Raw genomic sequence first — 16,002 nt, 5'->3', positions numbered from 1 at the left:
AATTTCAGGTTTGTATTGGGTTTGTGGGGTGCACCAGGCTTCTGCAGTAGTGCAATACAGAAGCGATGCCCGAAAGTCCTGATAGCAAGCCATCATTTGGAGCTTCCCCCAAAAGAAATTAATTTAATATCGTGTGGTTCATTGAACCACGTATCAGATATTAAACTGATAAGAACAGATACTACACTTGATCTTAGCCAAAAGGCCGAGAAAGGTATGATTTTTACTCTCACTGCCTACTACTTTTCACTCGGCCCTCTCTTCCCTTTACCCTGCCCTGCCTACATGTGGGATAAATAAGTCTCTGCAACTTCTTTCATCATTTTACCTCCTACTCCTCTCTTCTGTCCACCTTTCAATCATTTCTTCCCATTCAATATCAACAGTGTCACCGTTTCTTTAAAACAAAAACCATTGATTTGTCCTGCACCATTAAGAAGATAATAAACTAGGACCAGGAATTCTGCAACTTTCCTGTTTCGATCCTTCTCCTTGCAAGAAGGTCTACACGTTCTTACTTTGCAATCAAATTGTTTTTCCAATTTTAAAGATGGCATTCATCAAATATCCGAAATCACTTCCTTGGAATTATGTCAGAGATCTGCCATCAGATATATCCTCTGGTTTAGTCGTTGGGGTTCAAGTCCCTGAATCTCCCCTGTGTAGAGCAACAACTGTCACAATTTGAGAGCAGATTGTCTTTTACACTTGTGTCAATCACAGGTCACACTCTAGAAATGCATAGTTTCAGATGTTGGGGAAATGCTTCGTCTATTCAAGTATGAAAATGTTTTCAGAAGAACATGGAATCAAAGCTTAAAAAGCATTAAAAGTATGGAGACTCTACTGAATCAGAGGCTCCATGCTTCTCAGGCTTTGGTAGGGTGCTTAGAGCTGATTAGACCCACTACAATGTGAGGGAACATCTCTGAGGCTTTTGAAGATGTCTATAGAAAATTTCAAAGTCTTACATTATGATAAATGTTATATCGGTGCCACTTCCTATTGTAGACGACAACCACCCAAGAATTGTAATGGCACACCTTCCCTATCATAAAGCTCGAAAATGTTTATTACCCTCTTTATCAAGTAAAATGTGGAAATTATGAAAACTGATTGTGAAGTAATGGCATACATCAAAAATCAGATCCTCTTTATCAAGTAAAATGTGGAAATTATGAAAATTGATTGGCATAGATCAAAAATCAGATTTTGCAATGTAGAAAACAATTGAAATTAAGAAACTATCTTTAAACTAAAATTTTACTTGCAATTTTCTTATTTTTGTTTCGTGGTGACAATTATTTCATCCTTCACTTTATGCTTGGAGTACAACATTTTTAGTTAGATTACAATGCATATCATTAGTTAGAATATTAAAATTCTATTATTGCACATAAATTCGATTCTACTAGTACTCAATCTAATGTCTCTGAATTTTGACAATGGATGTCCATTTTATGTCGATTGACCAAAAATTTACATGGTGGCTTCTAGACCTTTCATTCACTTTTGTGCATGTCCTCAAGTTCCTCTAAGGCCCAAAACTCTATCATGGTTCCTTTCTTAACCAAAGGACTTGATGGCTTAGCACAATTCTCCCGCCTACTCTTCATCCATTCCAAGATGTTTCAGCTACCATGAGTAATGGTGCATAACTCGCAATGGATTTTTCTTGTAAATATTTTAGTACTCATCTCATGTCCAAACATGCCAAGATTAGAAACCCCATTATTGAAATGTTTTTTTCTAAAGGATTTTCCTCCATGCATCTTGTGGCATAATGGACACATTTGCATGTGATCTTATGTTTGGATCGTGAGAAGGAATGTATAAAATGTATGGGTAATTAAAATAGTCCTCACAACTTTTGAAATCCTAGGATTTCGGGTATGTGTTGCACTTTTGGCTTTAGAGGACATATTGCACTTTGAGATTTTGGGGGGTTTCTTGTAGCTCTACATGACCCACCCTTAGTTGTAGCTTGCACAAGAGTATTTAGGCATAATTTTTTATTGAAAGAGGAGTTGATGAAGAAAGGAGAAAGCAAGGGAGCTTAGAAAAGGAAAACTTTTGCTCAATTGGACCCTATGGTTCTCATTTTTCTAGCTCTAGGTAAAGCATTTTGATACTATAATGATTCGGGTTCATCCTAAAAATTATAATAAATACTTACAACCTTTATAGACTGAATTTTTAAAGGCATATTGGCCATGATTGAGTGTCTCCCTATGTATGCTATGTAAATTTATGGATGTGTTGTTGATTAGTTGGCTAGCTAGATGACTACAACATATTTGTAAAGCTTTTGCAAGGTATCTTTTCAAGGCAACAAATGAAATGTATGGGTATGCTCATAGAGTACTAAGTAGACTCTTTTAGTATTCTACAAATACTTATTGTCTTTCTAAATGTATGTATAAAACCCAATTTGCTTGTGCATTTTGAAGGATATGGCCTTCTATAAAACCTTTATTAAAATGTTACAAGTGGTTTCAATTATTGCATCATTTGAATGAGTTCAAGGACTTTGTAATGTAGAAGTATTTAGGTACCAATTTACTACTAGCTTCTCTTATCATCACCTCAACACATTAAATTAAGTTTAAAAATATTTTCAATTTCTGTTGTAATATGCTTTATTCACTACCATTTCTAAATGTGCATAAAAACATTATTTAGACCATTATAAATTGCATCATGATATCATGTGTGTGGTAGTTTATCTCTTTTCTTACAATGCACTTGTATACACCTAAAAATGTTCTGAAGATAATTAATTAAATAAACAATTATTTAATTAATCCCCCTTTCCATTTTAATTGAATTCATTAGCAATTTGATTAAATTCTCCCATTCATCTACTTATTAATAAATCTAAGGATTTATTTAATAAGTTCATTTCAATAGTCCCCTTTGATTAATTAATCTGAATTAATTAATCCTCCCCCGTTTGATTTATTCTTATAATCCCCTAATTAATTAAAACAATCTAATTTATGAGTTGTTGAAAGTTAATTAGCCTTTTCCTATTATTTGAATTTTTAAATTCAAATTCCCCACATGCCTCCTAATTTCTAACCACCTAACCTAACCGTCCCCTAACCTAACCCATTCCACCTAATCTTGGGTTTAGCTAACCCTATCCTCTTGCACATCCTAACCTCCTATGGGTTGGATATTCTCCCCTTGAGACACATGGCACTTGTGCCACATGTCTCCTCCGTTGGACACTTGCCCTCTTATGCGCACGGCTCCTTGACACTTGTCACCACAGAGATGACAAGTGTCCCTCCTTCCAACCTCTTCTCCAACCTCCTCCAATTTGACCCTTGATATCTTCAAACTCAATCTTGACCATTGATTCTAGCCACCTCACCCGTGGCCTTGGAAATCCTATAAATATCCCCCATTTTGGAGCACAAAGGATCTCATCTCATCTTATTTCAAGAATTGTTATTATAGGCATATCCATTCTTGCATGTCATTTAAGCCTTGTTATTATAAGCAATTGCATATCAGATCTAGCTTAATTTGATCATATTCTAGCATAATTGTTTTATCATATAGCCTAATCGATCTCTCATCTAGCTTAATTGCATCTATCATTTAGCATAATCAATGCATATCATTAGGGGTATGTGCAAGATCATGGTGTGCCAAAACAGGCCCTTAAGTGGCAATGAAATTTCAGAAAAATCAGAGTTATGCAACTTGACATGAAAACTTGAATAAGTTGTGAACATTATTTTTAAAATATGTAAGAAGAGAATATATAGAAAATTGAATTTAGTTTCTAAGCTACTAGTTGTTTTTTGGAAAAAAAAAATCCTATTTGATGAAAATTTCAAATTTCAATGCAATGGTACTAAAATTTCAGGAAAAAAATAAGTAGACCACCCTAATCATAATCAAATCTTAATATTTTTTTATAATATTTATAATATAAGTATTAGACTCATGTCTGGATGTGACACATATTTTTATTTAATTTTTTATGAATTAAATAATTATTTATGATTTTTTTACTACAACTTTTCAGAAATTCAGAAACTCCTACGTCTGACCACCTTAACTTGGTCAAAACCTTATGAAATTTAATTTTTTTTAATTTTTCCCTATAGTAGATGAAGCATAGGATGTGACGCATGTTTCGGTTTCAAAAAATGTTATACCGTTTGAAAGTTATGAGTGTTTTTCAATCAATATATCAATCAGGACTATTGTCAGAATTCAATTAGAAAATAAATAATAATTATTTACTAAAGTTGAAATAAGACAAGCCTTATATTGTTGGAAAGCTGGGAATGTCCTTAAAAAACCCTTTTCGTTTTATCAATTTTGGCTACAAAAAAAGTCGTCAGCCACCAATGTAAAGTCTGGAAAATCAAGGACTTTCCAGGCTTGTCACTTCCAAGCCTAATACCAAAGCATTCCCGAGCCAAAATTTGAAATTTGAAAATTTGAGTACAAAAATTTGCGGTCCCCAAAGAATTTCCCTTTGCCGCCATTTATGAAGTAAACTGCCACATGGCAGAAATCCAATATCTAATATCAAATTAAATCGGATATCGGATTTTATTGGTCATACTTTAGAGAGAGAGAGAGAGAGAGAGAAGGAGGAGAGAGAGAAAGAGAGAGAGAGAGAGAGAGAGAGAGAGAGAGAGAGAGAGGGAGAGAGGGAGAGAGAGAGAGGGGGGAGGAGAGGGAGAGAGGGAGAGAGAGAGAGAGAAGGAAGGAGATGGAGAGAGAGAGAGAGGGAGAGGGAGAAGGAAGGAGAGAGAGAGAGAGAGAGACCATATGACCCCTAACGACACAATTTGGTGTCTTAAGGGGTCCTATGGTGTCGTTAGGGGTCATATGGTGTCTTGGGACACCATAGGACCCCTTAAGACACCAAATCATGTCGTTAGGGGTCATATTGTGTCTTATGACCCATAACTATGACCCCTAATGATAGTTATGTGATATGGTGTCCCATGAACCCTTAGGACCTCTCAAGACACCATATGACCCCTAATGACACCATATTGGGTCGCTTTGGGTCATATTGTGTCCTAAGGGGTCATATTGTGGTCTATGACCCCTTAGGACACCATATGACCCCTAACAACATGATTTGGTGTCTTAAGGGGTCCTATGGTCTCGTTAGGGGTCATATGGTGTCCGTAGGGGTCATATGGTGTCTTGGGACACAATATGACCCAAAGCGACCAAACATGGTGTCATTACGGGTCATATGGTGTCCTAAGAGGTCATAAGGGTTCGTGGGACACCATATGACCCCTAACGACACCAAATTATGTCGTTAGGGGTCATATTGTTCCTATGACCCCATAATACATAATATGACCCCTAATGACATGATTTGGTGTCTTAAGGGGTCCTATGGTGTCATATGGTGTCCCATGAACCCTTATGACCTCTTAGGACACCATATGACCCCTAGTGACACCATATTAGGTTGTTTTGGGTCATATTGTGTCCTAAGGGGTCATATTGTGTCTTAAGGGGTCCTATGGTGTCCCAAGACACCATATGACCCCTATGGACACCATATGACCCCTAACGACACCAAATCATGTCGTTAGGGGTCATATTGTGTCCTATGACCCCATGAGACACAATATGACCCCTAATGACATGATTTGGTGTCTTGAGGGGTTTCATGGTGTCATTAGGGGTCATATGGTGTCTTGTGACACCATAGGACCCCTTAAGACACCAAATCATGTCATTAGGGGTCATATTTACACCATAGAACCCCTTAAGACACAATATGACCCCTTAGGACACAACAATATGGTGTCATTAGGGGTCATATGGTGTCCTAAGAGGTCATAAGGGTTCATGGGACACCATATGACCCCTATGGACACCATGTGACCCCTAACAACACCATAGGACCCCTTAAGATACCAAATCATGTCGTTAGGGGTCATATTGTGTCCTACGACCCCGTAAGACACAATATGACCCCTAATGTTATGATTTAGTGTCTTAAGGGGTCCTATGGTGTCGTTAGGGTTCCTATGGTGTCCATAGGGGTCATATGGTGTCTTGGGACACCATAGGACCCCTTAAGACACAATATGACCCCTTAGGACACAATATGACCCAAAGCGACCCAATATTATGTCATTAGGGGTCATATGGTTTCCTAAGAGATCATAATGGTTCATGGGACACCATATGACCCCAAACGACACCATTGGACCCCTTAAGACACCAAATCATGTTGTTAGGGGTCATATTGTGTCTTACGAGGTCGTAGGACATAATATGACCCCTAAAGACATGATTTGGTGTCTTAAGGGGTCCTATGGTATCGTTAGGGGTCATATGGTGTCCCATGAACCCTTATGACCTCTTAGGACACCATATGACCCCTAATGACACCATATTGGGTCGCTTTGGGTCATATTATGTCCTAAGGGGTCATATTGTGTCTTAAGCGGTCTTATGGTGTAAATATGACCCCTAACAACATGATTTGGTGTCTTAAGGGGTCCTATGGTGTCACGAGACACCGTACGACCCCTAACGACACCATAGGACCCCTTAAGACACCAAATCATGTCATTAGGGGTCATATTGTGTCTTACGGGGTCGTAGGACACAATATGACCCCTAACGACATGATTTGGTGCCTTAAGGGGTCCTATGGTGTCGTTAGGGGTCATAGAACACAATATGACCCAAAACGACCCAATATGGTGTCATTACGGGTCATATGGTGTCCTAAGAGGTCACAAGGGTTCATGGGACACCATATGACCCCTATGGACACCATATGACCCCTAACGACACCATAGGACCCCTTAAGGCACCAAATCATGTCGTTAGGGGTCATATTGTGTCCTATGACCCCGTAAGACACAATATGACCCCTAATGTTATGATTTGGTGTCTTAAGGGGTCATATGGTGTCGTTAGGGGTCATATGGTGTCCATAGGGGTCATATGGTGTCTTGGGACACCATAGGACCCCTTAAGACACAATACGACCCCTTAGGACACAATATGACCCAAAACGACCCAATATGGTGTCATTAGGGGTCATATAGTGTCCTAAGAGGTCATAAGAGTTCATGGGACACCATATGTCCCCTATGGACACCATATGACCCCTAACAACACCATCGGACCCCTTAAGACACCAAATCATGTCGTTAGGGGTCATATTGTGTCTTACAGGGTCGTAGGACATAATATGACCCCTAACTACATGATTTGGTGTCTTAAGGGGTCCTATGGTGTCATTAGGGGTCATATGGTGTCCATAGGGGTCATATGGTGTCCCATGAACCCTTATGACCTCTTAGGGCACCATATGACCCCTAATGACACCATATTAGGTCACTTTGGGTCATATTGTGTCCTAAGGGGTCATATTGTGTCTTAAGGGGTCCTATGGTGTAAATATGACCCCTAATGACACGATTTGGTGTCTTAAGGGGTCCTATTGTGTCACAAGACACCATATGACCCCTAACGACACCATAGGACCCCTTAAGACACCAAATCATGTCATTAAGGGTCATATTATGTCTTACGGGGTCATAGGACATAATATGACCCCTAACGACATGATTTGGTGTCGTTAGGGGTCCTATGGTGTTCATAGGGGTCATATGGTGTCTTGGGACACCATAGGACCCCTTAAGACACAATATGACCCCTTAGGACACAATATGACCCAAAATGACCCAATATGGTGTCATTAGGGGTCATATGGTGTCCTAAGAGGTCATAAGGGTTCATGGGACACCATATGACCCCTAACGACACCATAGGACCCTTTAAGACACCAAATCATGTCGTTAGGGGTCATATTGTATCCTACAACCTCGTAAGACACAATATGACCCCTAACAACATGATTTGGTGTCTTAAGGGGTCCTATGGTGTCGTTAGGGGTCATATGGTGTCTTGGGACACCATAGGACCCCTTAAAACACAATATGACCCCTTAGGACACAATATGACCCAAAGCAACCTAATATGGTGTCATGAGGAGTCATATGGTGTCCTAAGAGGTCATAAGGTTTGATGGGACACCATATGACCCCTAACGACACCATCGGACCCCTTAAGACACCAAATCATGTCGTTAGGGGTCATATTGTGTCTTACGAGGTCGTAGGACACAATATGACCCCTAATGACGTGATTTTGGTGTCTTAAGGGGTCCGATGGTGTCGTTAGGGGTCATATGGTGTCCATAGGGGTCATATGGTGTCCCATGAACCCTTATGACCTCTTAGGGCACCATATGAACCCTAATGACACCATATTGGGTCGCTTTGGGTCATATTGTGTCCTAAGGGGTCATATTGTGTCTTAAGGGGTCATATAGTGTCCTAAGACACCATATGACCCCTAAAGACACCATAGGACCCCTTAAGACACCAAATCATAACATTAGGGGTCATATTGTGTCTTACGGGGTCGTAGGACACAATATGACTATTGTTATGATTTGGTGTCTTAAGGGGTCCTATGGTGTCGTTAGGGGTAATATGGTGTCTTGAGACACCATATGACCCCTTAAGACACAATATGACCCCTTAGGACACAATATGACCCAAAGCAACCCAATATGGTGCCATTAGGGGTCATATGGTGCCCTAAGAGGTCATAAGGGTTAATGGGACACCATATGACCCCTATGGACACAATATGACCCCTAACGACATGATTTGGTGTCTTAAGGGGTCCAATGGTGTCTTTAGGGGTCATATGGTGTCCATAGGGGTCATATGGTGTCCCATGAACCCTTATGACCTCTTAGGGCACCATATGACCCCTAATGGTGCCATATTGGGTCGCTTTGGGTCATATTGTGTCATAAGGGGTCATATTGTGTCTTAAGGGGTCCTATGGTGTCCCAAGACACCATATGACCCCTATGGACACCATATGACCCCTTAAAACACCAAATCATAACATTAGGGGTCATATTGTGTCTTACGAGGTCGTAGGACACAATATGACCCCTAACGACATGATTTGGTGTCTTAAGGGGTCTGATGGTGTCACAAGACACCATATGACCCCTAACGACACCATAGGACCCCTTAAGACACGAAATCATAATATTAGGGGTCTTAAGACACCAAATCATATCTCCTTCTCTCTCTCTCTCTCTCTCTCTCTCTCTCTCTCTCTCTCTCTCTCTCTCTCTCTCTCTCCTTGTATTCTATCCCTCTCTCTCTCTAAAATATGACCAATAAAATCCGATATCCGATTTAATCGGATATCAGATTTCTGCCATGTGGCAGTTTAGTTCATAAATGGTAGCAACGGGAATTTTTTTGGGGGACCACATATTTTTGTACAAAAATTGGATATCGGATAAAATCCGATATCTGATTTTAGTACTAAAAACCAAGAAAAAAAGGGTTTGTGGGCCATTCTGTAGATTCCAACGGCCGACAGTCTGGGTCCTATGTTTTTAGTCGAGGATCACGGGGTTTTAGACAGCTGGAGACAAATTTGTGCTTTTGGGAGATTCTTAAAGTGAAAACTTACATTGTCAATCACGAAGGAGCATATGTGTGGAGGGAAATGGGGAGTAGTAGTCGTCGGAAGTCTAAACGCAAAAGAACACTTTCAAATGACCAAGTTGAAGTGTATAGAGAAAGAGATAGAGAATGTCATAGGAGGAGAAGACAAGGTATGTTAAATATTGCTAATGTTACTTCAACTGAAGAGGAAATTGAAATTGAAAATGTGCCACAAGTTATTGAAAATGAAAATGTAAATTTTGAAAGTAAAAATTTTGAAAATTTTGAAAATGTTAAAAGTGATAATGAAAATGCTCAACATGTGGAAAATTTTGACATAGGAGATGAAAATGTGGAAAAATTTAACATTGAAGGTGGAATTGCCTCACCAAGTGAACCATATGTAACACCTAATTACTTTAGAAATGAAGACCCTCTCATGGATGAAAGAAAAATTCCAAATCCAAGACCTTCAAGAACCCCAAAATGGTTATTTGAAATCGATGAGAACATTATTGCGAATCTTGAAGGCAAGAGGTCAACAAGAACCATTCGGTTGTGGGCTACAAAACTTTTCAACCAAAATTTTAGCAATAAGACATTGACCGAGCAATGCCAACTCTTTGTTCAATTGCTAAAGATGATAAAGATGAGACCATTGCTAAACAAATTGAAGATTCATATGAACAAGAAGACGGAGAGAAATTCTATTATTGCAAAAAATCTATTTGACGCTCTCAATTCTATTGGAAATAATACCAAAGAAAGAGATAAGAGAGCCGCTCAAAGAGTGATTACAACCTCCTTAGTAAGCCATCAATTGAGGAAGGCTCGTCAAATGAGACAAACTTGTGTTGATTTTAACATAAACCATAAAACTTTGGATAGAGCACTTGCACGAAGATAAAGACTTGACGATCCACTTCAACAAGATACATGGTCATTTGGTGGGAGGCTTCCACGTGTTGATAGAAAGTTGACTGACAATGTGAAGGAAGAGATTCAACAATTTTGGCACTCTAATTCTAGAGTGTCACCCAATGTAAAGGACGTTTTGAAATTAAGAATTGGCAACCAAGACTGCACACCGCATCCCAAACATTTCTTGGAATCAAGCCAAACAATGTTGTACAATTTTTTTTGTGAATTACATCCAACTTTGAAAATATCACAAAGGGCCTTTGAATCTTTGAAACCATTTTATTGTGTTCCTCTTAAGATTCGCAATACCTGTTGTTGCAAGTACCATGTGGAGTTTTCAATGTACCATGAACTTTTATGTCATATTCGTTCTACGATGCATACTAATGAGATGTTGCAGGAGTGTGGTGCAATGCTATTTCCGAGATCATCAAGAGACTTGCAAGATCTATTTTTATGCCCTAGAGATGATGGCTGCTATTTCTATAGAAATGATTATTTGAATGAGAAGTGCTCAGAATGCAGTGGGTTGTCAAAGTTTGTTTCATGTTTTCATGAGGGCAGCGAACACGAGTTTGGAAATAATTATGTTGAGAAAAAAAGATACGAGATAGTGAAATATAATTTGAAGAGTGGAGGTGAAGGTTCTAGATGCGAATTAGTCTCAAGAGAAGTGAGTATTGCTAATTTTATTTTGGATTTTAAGGAAAATCTTTTCTACAAGTATGCAAGGCACACCCATAGGTCTCAATGGTTGGATCAATAGTTCGGGATGTGTAAGAACTCTTTCCCAATTGGCACTATTGTATCGGTGGTTGATTTTGCAGAGAACTATACATTGCAACCACAGAATGAGGTACAGTCTCAGTACTACAATTCAGTCCAGATTGCTATTTTTATTCACATTACATATAGACATGCTCCTGATAGTATAGAAGAGGACAGGAAGATAATCAAGGAGTATCATTTTTATATGAATGATGATAGATCACACTCCTTCGAGTATGTGCAACATTCTTTCGATATTTTTTTTGAGTTCTTGCATGAGAAAGATATTGCAATTGATCGACATATAATATGGTTAGATAACTGTACAGGTCAATTCAAGAATGCCCGTATGTTTTATTGGTTGAGTAGAATGCATGTGGAGAGGCGTATACCTCATATTTGGTGTTTTTTTTAGGCAAGGCATGGGAAGGGAGAGCATGATGGAGCAGGTGCATGTTTGAAGAGAGCTCTAGTTAAGGAGCAATTGAGGATTTCAGGTGCAAATTTCTCTGATGCACGTTCTATTGTTGATTGGTGTAGTTCAACATTATCACATGGAGGTACTCTTGATTCAGTAGTGAGAAGATTCTTTTGGTTGGTTGAGGAGGGAACAGTGGGAGATAGATTGGATTGTCAAACAATTAAAGATTCTTCAAAGATGCATTCATTTCTCAGCTCAGATGCAAGTACATGGACCATTTGGACATGAGCATTGGCTTGTTTTTGTCAAAGTTGTCTTCAGTGTGATTGGGATCAGTGTGAGTCAAGTGAGTGGGTTGATACGTGGGTTCCCCACTATCTAACTCCTTTATCTCAAACAATATCCTTGTCAAATGATGACATAGAAAGTTCACTTGAGTATGATCGTCTATCAGATCTTGTACAACCAGGACATGTTTTTGCAGTTGGTGCACCGCAAGGGAATGAAGAGAGATCAGAATATTGGTTGGCACGATGTGTACAGGGAAAACAAAAGCTAACACAACTAGTGACAGATGATGATGGGTTCACATATCCTACAGGTTCAGTTGTTGTTGTGGGAACTTGGTTGCGAACATACATGATTAGAAAGAATGACATACCTACATTTGAAGACTATGAGAGACACAAAACCATTATAATGTATTCACACCTTATTATAGCTACAAAATTCAAGTTGTTGAAGCATCAAGCAAAACCGAAGACCAAAGAGCTATGGACAGTGACTACTGTTGATCATGAAGCAATACTGGATACTCTTAAACAAAGAGATGACCCTTCAGGCACACTTGAGTAGTAGGTCTTTAATGGTGCCTTATTTTTTTATCATGCATTTCATTTCAAACAATGATCATTAAACCTTAATGTTCAAGTTTGTTACGTGTATATTAAGGATGTGTTCAAAATGCAGGTCTATTGATGAACATTTTTTTGGGGCAACACGGTTTTAGCATGCACATAGTGAGTACACTCGATATAATTGGAAGGGACGTATTTTTGCAACACCACTTATGTTCATCCATGCAATTTATGTGTAGACTAACAATTCTTAAAAATACAGGTTCATGCTAGCTCATTCGTCATTGACAAGGCCCTCTCTTGGTGATGGTACATATTCCTTTGTGCATTAATGAGATTAAATTGTGGGTCTTGTTGTGTTTATTACCATGAAGATGATTCAAATGCATGTGGCCAAGACACAACTGTAGTGGATCAAATTATCATGACAGATGATCTATTGAATCAAACATTTGACATTGACTAGTCAAGGTGGTCATCGAACTTTCACTCAAGTAACCTTGTCTATTTTTATTCATTAATGGTTTATAAAATAAAGTCAGTTAGATTTTGGCAATTGAATAACATTCTTTGATTTTCAGACGCTGACATCAGATGCATCTAATATTTTCTCCACGATGGAGCATGGTGTTCTCTAGCAGTAGCATCTTTGATGCTTTTGACAGTAGTATGAGTCAGATTAGTAAATTTCTATTTTGATGCTTCTCATAGGGCTTTGCAACTTCACATTGTGAGTGTGCCCTTGTTACAAATGAATTGTACTTTAATTGACATAGATGGTCTATGGTGGCTTTTTTGTAAGACTATATAGTTTTATTACATATATTGTACTTTAATCGACATATAACAATATCCAAGTGCTGGTTGGCATGAGCTTGAATATGGTAAGTTGTATGCATCTTGAAGTTGAATATGATATGTTGTATACATCTTGAAGTTGAACTTTGATTAGACTTTGTCAGCATTGGATGAATCATAAATGTCATTTCATTATTAATCTTGTGAGTGTGAGGTGTAGGAATAATAACTAATTGAGAACATCAATTCAAATCCATAATATAGAGGATACTAATTTATTTATTGCAGTTTAGTGTAGAACTTATTTATTTTTTCTAATAATGAAATAGGTACAACTGTATTGAGATAAAATGAAGCTTTTCTCTCATATGAAGATGTCACATTGGCAAATTGGTCTATATTATAATACACAAGACGTAAGTAAAATCAAAACGCTCTCGTCGAATCCTTCCAAATTCTATGTTAACTCGTGACTCATTACTGTATGCTGGGAGAGGGAAGAGTGTGTGGCTTTAGGGTACAGTTTTGGACTTGAACCATATTGCATAAATCTCAAGGCTTCAACTTGATTATCATTAAAGGTTTCTGATTGTTTACAAAATATCCTTTCATATCCCTTCATGGATGTCATATGCGTAGGGTATGACCCCAAGCGTTCGATCGAGTGGGGGGCCAAAATAGGAGCATGCGTAGGGTAATAATGCCTAACTAAACATGTCGAAGCTGATGGTTTGTTTTCATGACAAGCAGAAGGAGAAATCGGCCACGCGACAACATTCCATTGAGTGAGACTGACGATTTTTTCTCAAACCCAAAAATTGTTGCCTTAATAAAACTGTAGGGCAACTTGAAAAACCAAGATAGGCTTTCGTAGGGACCCCTCTCGTGGCCCCGTAGGTTCAAATAGATCATTCACAGGTGCCACGAATTCTGAGTTAGGGCCCATCAAAGTTTGACAATTTTGAGCACTTAGGGCGCTCAAGGGATGATGCTGGTAGGGTATGACCCTGAGCGTTCGATCGAGTGGGGGGGTAAAATAGGAGCATGCGTAGGGTAATAATGCCTAACTGGACATGTCAGAGCCAACGGTTTGTTATCACGACGAGCAGAACGAGAAATCGGCCACACAACAATATTCCATTGAGTGAGACTGACAATTTTTTCGCCAACCGAAAAATTGCTGCCCTAATAAAACCATAGGGCAACTTGAAAAACTAAGATAGGCTTTCATAGGTACCCCTCTCGTGGCCCCGTAGGTTCAAACAGATCATTCGCAGGTGCCATGGATTCTGAGTTAGGGCCCATCAAAGTTTGACAATTTTGAGCACTTATGGCACTCAAGGGACGATGCCAGTAGGGTATGACCCCGAGCGTTTGATCGAGTGGGGGGGAAAAATAGGAGCATGCGTAGGGTAATAATGCCTAACTAGACATGTCAGAGCCGACGGTTCATCATCGTGATGAGCAAAACGAGAAATTGGCCACGCAACAACATTCCATTGAGTGAGACTGATGATTTTTTCACCAACCGAAAATTGCTGCCCTAATAAAACCGTAGGGCAACTTGAAAAACCGAGATAGGCTTTCATAGGGATCCCTCTCGTGGCCCCGTAGGTTTAAACGGATTGTTCGCAGGTGCCACAAATTTTGAGTTAGGGCCCATCAAAGTTTGACAATTTTGAGCACTTAGGGCGCTCAAGGGATGATGTCGGTAGGGTATGACCCCGAGCGTTCGATCAAGTGGGGGGGCAAAATAGGAGCATGTGTAGGGTAATAATGCCTAACTGGACATGTCGGAGCTAACGGTTCATCATCGCGATGAGCAAAATGAAAAATCGGCCACGCAACAACATTCCATTGAGTGAGACTGATGATTTTTTCGCCAACCGAAAAATTGCTGCCCTAATAAAACTGTAGGGCAACTTGAAAAATCGAGATAGGATTTTGTAGGGACCCCTCTCGTGGTCCTGTAGGTTCAAACAGATAGTTCGCAGGTGCCACAAATTCTGAGTTAGGGCCCGTCAAAGTTTGACAATTTTGAGCACTTAGGGCGCTCAAGGGACAATGCCGGTAAGGTATGACCCTGAGCGTTCGATCAAGTGGGGGGGAAAAATAGGAGCATGCGTAGGGTAATAATGCCTAACTAGACATGTCAGAGCCGATGGTTCGTCATCGCGATGAGCAGAATGAGAAATCGGCCATGTGACAACATTCCATTGAGTGAGACTGACAATTTTTTCGCCAACCGAAAAACTGCTGCCCTAATAAAACCATAGGGCAACTTGAAAAACTGAGATAGGCTTTCGTAGGGACCCCTCTCATGGCCTCGTAGGTTTAAATGGATCATTCACAGGTGCCACAGATTCCGAGTTAGGGCCTGTCAAAGTTTGACAATTTTGAGCACTTAGGGCGCTTAAGGGACGACGCCGGTAGGGTATGACCCCAAGTGTTCGATCGAGTGGGGGGGCAAAATAAGAGCATGCGTAGGGTAATAATGCCTAATTGGACATGTCGGAGCTGACAATTCTTCATCGCGACGAGTAGAACGAGAAATCGACCATGCGACAACATTCCATTGAGTGAGACTGACGATTTTTTCGCCAACCGAAAAATTGCTACCCTAATAAAACCGTAAGGCAACTTGAAAAACCAAGATAGGATTTTGTAGGGACCCCTCTCGTGGCCTCATAGGTTCAAATGGATCATTCGCAGGTGCCACGGATTCCGA

At 39.6% G+C, this 16,002-nt stretch overlaps 1 non-coding gene across 1 annotated transcript; it reads right to left on the bottom strand.

Moving 5' to 3' along the window:
• Positions 1-23: 23 nt before the first annotated feature.
• On the bottom strand, positions 24-218 carry LOC131053490 (U2 spliceosomal RNA). The gene has a single exon (XR_009107703.1). It is a non-coding gene; the product is annotated as a U2 spliceosomal RNA (small nuclear RNA).
• Positions 219-16,002: the final 15,784 nt, after the last annotated feature.

The sequence above is a fragment of the Cryptomeria japonica genome, chromosome 4, assembly GCF_030272615.1.
Source record: "Cryptomeria japonica chromosome 4, Sugi_1.0, whole genome shotgun sequence".
Taxonomy (NCBI): domain Eukaryota; kingdom Viridiplantae; phylum Streptophyta; class Pinopsida; order Cupressales; family Cupressaceae; genus Cryptomeria; species Cryptomeria japonica.
This window is presented reverse-complemented; position numbering and strand designations above follow the sequence as displayed.